The 6,917-nt window shown below is 47.4% G+C and overlaps 2 pseudogenes; both read left to right on the top strand.

Annotated features, from left to right (window-relative positions):
- Nucleotides 1-3,221: 3,221 nt before the first annotated feature.
- Nucleotides 3,222-3,830, top strand: LOC102239326 (annotated as a pseudogene).
- Nucleotides 3,831-4,365: 535 nt separating this feature from the next.
- Nucleotides 4,366-5,489, top strand: LOC102239017 (annotated as a pseudogene).
- Nucleotides 5,490-6,917: the final 1,428 nt, after the last annotated feature.

Raw genomic sequence — 6,917 nt, 5'->3', positions numbered from 1 at the left:
TCTTGGATCTCCAAGGAGGTGCAAAGTCAGCCTCTGCCTGAGTCCACCCAGTAGGAACTACAGAGAGATCTGCAGGTTCCTCCTCTTTGTTTGGGGTTTGGAGGTGCCCAGATGAGGCACAGCTGTGAAGTAATGCAGGCTGCTGACGGACCTTACGCCTTCTTTCAGAAGCTCTGGGGTTCTCTGACCCAGCTACAGTTTGACAGGTTTTTAGGCAGAGAAAGGCCAGGCCATTCATATGCAGAAGCCTCTGCGAACAGCTTGGGTGGGGTTGTAAATTGGGTGGGGCAGGGTCTCAGGGAATCACCAGGGCGGAGCAACCACAATGGCTGCCAGTCTGCTCTGCCTCGGAGCGGTCCTGGGGTCTGTGTCCCGCAGCCCCGTGCAGGAACAAGGACGGCTGCAAGCACCTCTGCGAGAAAGCCGCCCTCACGTTCCAGCCCGATGCCAGACAGTCCAGTTTCTCTCCATATGAGTCTGGGTCCCCAAATTCTCGCCCGAAACTGGAGTTCAAGCAGTCGGGCACTTGTATCTCCCACCCAATTGAAAAAGACAACAGCGTACCCAGCTGCCAGCCCCTTTCACTCGCACCTCTGTACCTCCACACTTCCACACCTCTGCACCTCCTACCAGACTCAGTGCGCTTTTCTCTTTCCCTCTAGTTGTAGAATTTCCACTCAGCCAGCCTTCCCGAGGTTCTGGATGATATTCCTTTTGTCTTTTAGTTGTAGTTTTAATGTGGTTGTGCACGGCAGCAAGTTCAGGTGTTTACCTATGCCGCCATCTTGGTTGTCTCGGCTTACGTAATCTTAATGTAAAGTGATATCTAGCTTTGTAGGACTTAATATTTCCTAATTAGCAGAATATAAATTGCTACAGTTGTGATCATTCTTGAGATGACTAAAGTTGCAATTCCTGCAGAGATTCCCTTAACAGATATTTACACTAGACCTGCTCACCAAATAAAAGACCCTGATACTAATAAAATACTGACCTGCAAGGCCTCAACAATCTGCCTTTGGTGTTGCCTTAATCTCTTTTGCTACCAACCACTGTTTCAACCACACAGCTAACCACTCCATAAATATTCCCAGGTTAACTGTCATTTATCTGGTTATACAGAGGGGCAAAAGTAGGTTTACAGTTGTGAGTTCACGAAACAGCTTATTGTATTATTAATTACTGTCTTATTTATTTGTGTTATTTGTTTTATTATTGTCATTATTTCATATCCTTACTTGTGATTTATTTTTTAAGTAATGATGGCTGATAATGTACCTACTTTTGCCCACCCCTGTATACCCTCTGTCCCTGATTGTTGGTAGTTTTCTACCAACCACTCTTCTTTATTTCTTGACAATTTTTTTTCTCCTGCTCACTGCAAATCTAAACTGCTATCTTAATTATTGGCAATTTCAACATACATATGGGTCAGTGGATTTCAAAATATGGTCCCTGGACTGCAGCAGCAGCAGCATCACTAGAAAACTTAGAAATAAAAGCAATCACATTCTACCTAGAAACTCTGGGGGTGGCATCTGGCAACCTGTTTTAATTAGTTTTTCATGTAATGCTGATTAATACTAAAGATTAAGAAACATTGACATAAATGATCCAATAGACTGGCTTCTCAGTTCCCTTAAAAAGTCCAATGATGCCCTAGCTGGTTTGGCGTTGGCCTGCGGAATGAAGGGTCCCGGGTTCATTTCCAGTCAGGGCACATGCTCAGGTTGCGGGCTCAATCCTCAGAGTGAGGCATGTAGGAGCAGCCGATCAATGATTCTCTCTCATCATTGATGTTTCTATCTCTCCCTCTCTCTTCCTCTCTGAAATCAATTAAAAAATCTATTTTTTAAGGTCCAATGATAACGTCCCACCTTCCTTGAGCATTAATTCCCATGTCATCACCAATCATTAACTACTCTGGAGTCTGCCATGCATCCCTCTATCTGACCACCTATTATATTTCCAGCCTGTTCCCTCTGATATGGGAACCACATCAATTTGGAGTCATCATGACCATTCATAAGCTGATACTACCATCTCCTTCACCACCTGGATGTCCTCTTTTTCTTCCTTAACCAACTTCTTTGTATACCATGATCAATCATGACCACTCTCCAATACACCCTCAACTTCTTTGCCTCTCACTCATTGTTGTACTCATTTGCCAAAACTACAACATTGAGAGGCCACCCGTGAGGAGCAAGGGGTCCTGGCCCCACATCAGACCCCCAGCCCAGGGTCCCAAAGCTGGGAAGAGAAGTCCCCACTACAGGCTGTAAAGATCAGTGGGGATTGTGGCTGAGGGACATGGAGGCTGCTGGAGACCCAGGTGTCCCTCTTAAAGGGCCAGTGCATGAACTTACTTGGACTCCCAGCAGCAGACGGCTTTGGGGGACCTAGACACTTATGGGGAAGAACTGGATTGTCTGGCATTGGGGGAGGAACTCAGAAGCAGCTTTCTCCCAGATGGGAGTGCTCACAGGGGTCATTGTTCCTGTGCTGGGACCTCCCCTGTCACAGGGCTTTATATGAGTCTCCATCAGACTGGTGCACACTGTTTGCTCCACCCTGGGGATTCCCTGAGGCCCCTTCCCATCCAATTTGCAACCCCACACAAGCTATTTGCAGCAGCGTTTCAATGTAAATATACTGTCCTGGCTTAGGCTTTAGACTTTGCTAAAATCTCTCAAACAAGCTGCAGCTGGTGACAACATGCCCCAGACCTAAACCAGCAGTCGGACATCCCTCTCACAATCCAGGACTGGCGGCTCCCAACCGCTCGCCTGTCTGCCTCCCTGATTGCCCCTAACCGCTTCTGCCTGCCAGCCTGATCACCCCCTAACCACCCTGCCAGCCCCCCCAACTGCCCTCCCTGCCAGCCTGGTTGCCCCTAACTGCCCTCCCTTGTGGCAGCCATCTTGTGACCACATGGGGGTGGCCATCTTGTGTGAGGGTGTGATTGTCAATTTGCATATTACCTCTTTATTATATAGGATAGGGTGGCCCCCAAAAATATATACACACTTGACTCAGATATCAGACCCAACGAGTCACCACACATTCCCATATGTTCTAAGTCACTGCTGTATATTCCTTCCTGTGCACTGGGTCAAAATTGCACCCCCATCACCTTTCCATCAAGTCAGGCCCACTCTGTTGGCTGAGAATGGTGACTGAGTTTTTTTCTAGTTTGCTAAGGGGAGGCGGGAAGCGTTGTATTTTAGCAACTCTGGGTGTACAAGGGTCACTGAAGTGGCAGTGCAGGGATCTAACCACCACCATGTTGAGCAAAAGGGCACAGACCAAGACCACTAAGAAGCACCCCCAGTGGGAAACATCCAATTTGTTAGCCATGTTTGATCAATCACAGGTTCAGGAGTTTAACATGACTGATCAGAACAGAGATGGTCTCATTGACTAGGAAGATTTACATGATATGCTTGCCTCCATGGGGAAAGATCCAACCGATGAGTATCTAGATGCCATGATGAATGAGGCTCCAGGTCCCATACATTTCACCATGTTCCTCAGGATGTTTGATGAGAATTAAACAGCACAGATCCAGAAGATATCATCAGAAATGCTTTCACTTGCTTTGATGAAGAAGTGACTGGCACCATTCAGGGAAATTACCTGAGAGCTGCTGACAGCAATGGGAGGTAGGTTTATGGAGGAAGTGGAGGAGCTGTACAGACAAACGTCTATTGACAAAATGGGAAATTTCAATTCCATTGAGTTCACAGGCATCTTTAAACATGGAGCAAAAGGCAAAGATGACTGAAAAGAACTCCAAATTCCAGCCAAATGTTTCTTGTCACCACTTTGGGTATTTCTAAGACTTTCTTGGAGTCTATAGCATGCCATAGATTTACAGTTTTTGCCTTTCTTTTTTTAAAAAATAAATATGTTTTTATTGATTTCAAAGAGGAAGGGAGACGGAGAGAGATAGAAACATCAATGATGAGAGAGAATCATCAGTTGGCTGCCTCCTGCACACCCCCTACTGGGGATTGAGCCTGCAACCCAGGCATGTGCCCTTGACTGCCATCAAACCTGGGACCCTTTACTCCACAGGTCGATGATGGTCTATCCACTGAGCCAAACCAGCTAGGGCTACAGCTTTTGCCTCTCTTATGATAGTTATTCTCAGCCATTTTGGGCACATGCATCTCTATAATCAGACTGGAAATGGGACTTTCTGTCATTTTCAGAATAGAAAATAGGGTAATTTAACTTACCAGCCGCCCCCATAACTGCAATCTACACAGTGTCAATATATTTTTTCAAAGAAAGTTATTTACTCACTTTTTTCTGAGCCATAATTAAACTTTATGGTAGAAAAAAAAAGTATAACTTCTGGTCTCTGGCCCAGGCTTGGGCTGCGTGGAGGAGTTCTGCAATGCCCACCGGAGACTTTGATTCGAAGCCCAGCTGGGCCAACCAGGTAGAGGAGGAGGTAGAGGACGACAAATGCGCCTCCAGCAAGCTCCTCAAGGGGATCCCTTTGGCCACTGGCAACACGAGCCCAGAGCCCGAGCTGCTGCCAGGAGCTCCACTTCTGGTACCCAAGGAGGTCATCAATGGGAACATCAAGACAGTAACCGAGTACAAGATAGATGAAGATGGCAAGAAGTTCAAGATTGTCCGCACCTTCAGAATCGAGACCGGAAGGCCTCAAAGGCAGTTGCAAGGAGGAAGAACTGGAAGAAGTTTGGGAACTCGGAGTTTGACCCACCAGGACCCAATGTGGCCACCACCACGGTCAGCGATGATGTGTCCATGATTTTTATCACCAGCAAGGAGGATCTGAACTGCCAGGAGGAGGAGGACCCAATGAACAAGCTCAAGGGCCAGAAGATCGTGTCCTGCCGGATCTGCAAGGGCGACCACTGGACCACCCGCTGTCCCTACAAGGACACGCTGGGGCCCACGCAGAAGGAGCTGGCTGAGCAGCTGGGCCTGTCCACTGGCGAGAAGGAGAAACTGCCTGGAGAGCTGGAGCCTGTGCAGGCGGCCCGAACAAGACGGAAGTACGTGCCACCGAGCCTGCGGGATGGGGCCAGCTGCCGTGGGGAGTCCATGCAGCCCAACTGCAGAGCCGATGACAATGCCACCATCCGCGTCACCAACCTGTCAGAGGACACCCGTGAGACAGACCTGCAAGAGCTCTTTAGACCCTTTGGCTCCATCTCACGCATCTACTTGGCGAAGGACAAGACCACCGGCCAGTCCAAGGGCTTTGCCTTCATCAGCTTCCACCGCCGTGAGGACGCTGCCCGCACCATTGCCGGAGTGTCCGGCTTTGGCTACGACCACCTCATCCTCAACGTCGAGTGGGCTAAGCCATCCACCAACTAAACCAGCTGTTACTGCTGCTGCTGCTTGGCACCTGGCCCCAGGACCCTGTGGCAACAGAAGGCGACCTCCAAAAGCAGGAAACTCCAAGGGCAATAAAAAGGCTCCAATTGCAAAAAAAAAAAAAAGTATACACATTTCAACAGCTGATAGCTCAATTGACGTTTCTTTTAAGATTTAACCCATTGGAATTGATACTTATTCTAAGTACATATAGATTTTGGGGGGGCACCCTGTATACTCTACTCTGCATTTACTAGGTTGTTCACGCTCCTTTTCAAAGCCAGTCCCTCCCCTCAATGTCTTTCCCCCTTTTCCTACATTATCAGCTTTTCCCTCTATTCTAGGGTTTCTATGAATGTATACACCTGCTATTATCTAGACCATCTTTTACAAAATCATCTTTTGCAGCAAAACACCTCAGAAGTTACAGTATTTACTCACTGCCTCGGATCCCTGCTCTCTCTTGATCCACTCCAATTAGTATTCATGCCTACCACACCACTGAAACTGCTCTTTTTACATATTAAATGCAAGAGGCACTTTGAGCTTTCAACAGTATTTGACTGAGGTATTTCCTCGTGCTTGATGCACTTTCTGATACCCTTGACCTCCAGAGCTTTTCTTTGGCCTTTCTTAGTCCTTATTTTTTGTTCACATTTCAGTTTCCTTTCCCAGTTCCCCCTTATCCTGGATTCTGTCTTTGGAATATCCCAAAGGTAAGGCTCAGTACTTCCTCTGGACTCATTCATTAGTGATCTCATCTAATCTCTTAGGGGTTTTTTGTTTGTTTCTTTCTTTGTTTGTTTTTTAAAATCTTTATTGTTGAAACTAGAGGCCCGGTGCATGACATTCATGCATGGGGGAGGGGGTCCCTGCACCCTCTCGCAGTCTGGGACCCCTCAGGGGATGTCCACCTGCCGGCGTAGGACAACCCTCGAGGGGTCCTTAGTGGTGCCACAGAGGCAGGAGAGGCTCCCGCCACTCACCAGCTGTGAGCCCAGCTTCTAGCTGATCAGCGCTCCCGCTGTGGGAGCGCATTGACCACTAGGGTGCAGCTCCTGCACTGAGCGTCTGCCCCCGGGTGGTCAGTGCGCATCATAGTGACCGGTCATTCCACTGTTTGGTTGATTTGCATATTAAGGTTTTATTATATAGGATAATCTCGTGGTTTTAAATAACATCTGTGTACTGATGACTCACCAATTTATGGCTCTAGTTCCGTGGTCAGCAAACTGCGGCTCTCAAGCCACATGTGGCTCTTTGGCCCCTTGAGTGTGGCTCTTCCTAAGCCTTAGGAGTACCCTAATTAAGTTAATAACAATGTACCTACCTATATAGCTTAAGTTTAAAAAATTTGGCTCTCAAAAGAAATTTCAATCGTTGTACTGTTGATATTTGGCTCTGTTGACTAATGAGTTTGCCAACCACTGCTCTAGTCCATACCTCTCCTCTGAACTCCAGAAATATATTCCACGGCCTATTTGATATCTCCACTTGGGTCTTGAATAGACATCTCAAACTTAACATGTCCAAAATGGAACTGATTTTCTTCC

The sequence above is a fragment of the Myotis brandtii genome, unplaced genomic scaffold (assembly GCF_000412655.1).
Source record: "Myotis brandtii unplaced genomic scaffold, ASM41265v1 scaffold105, whole genome shotgun sequence".
NCBI lineage: Eukaryota > Metazoa > Chordata > Mammalia > Chiroptera > Vespertilionidae > Myotis > Myotis brandtii.
The sequence above is the reverse complement of the archived record's forward strand: the minus strand, read 5'-3'. Positions and strand labels throughout refer to the sequence as shown.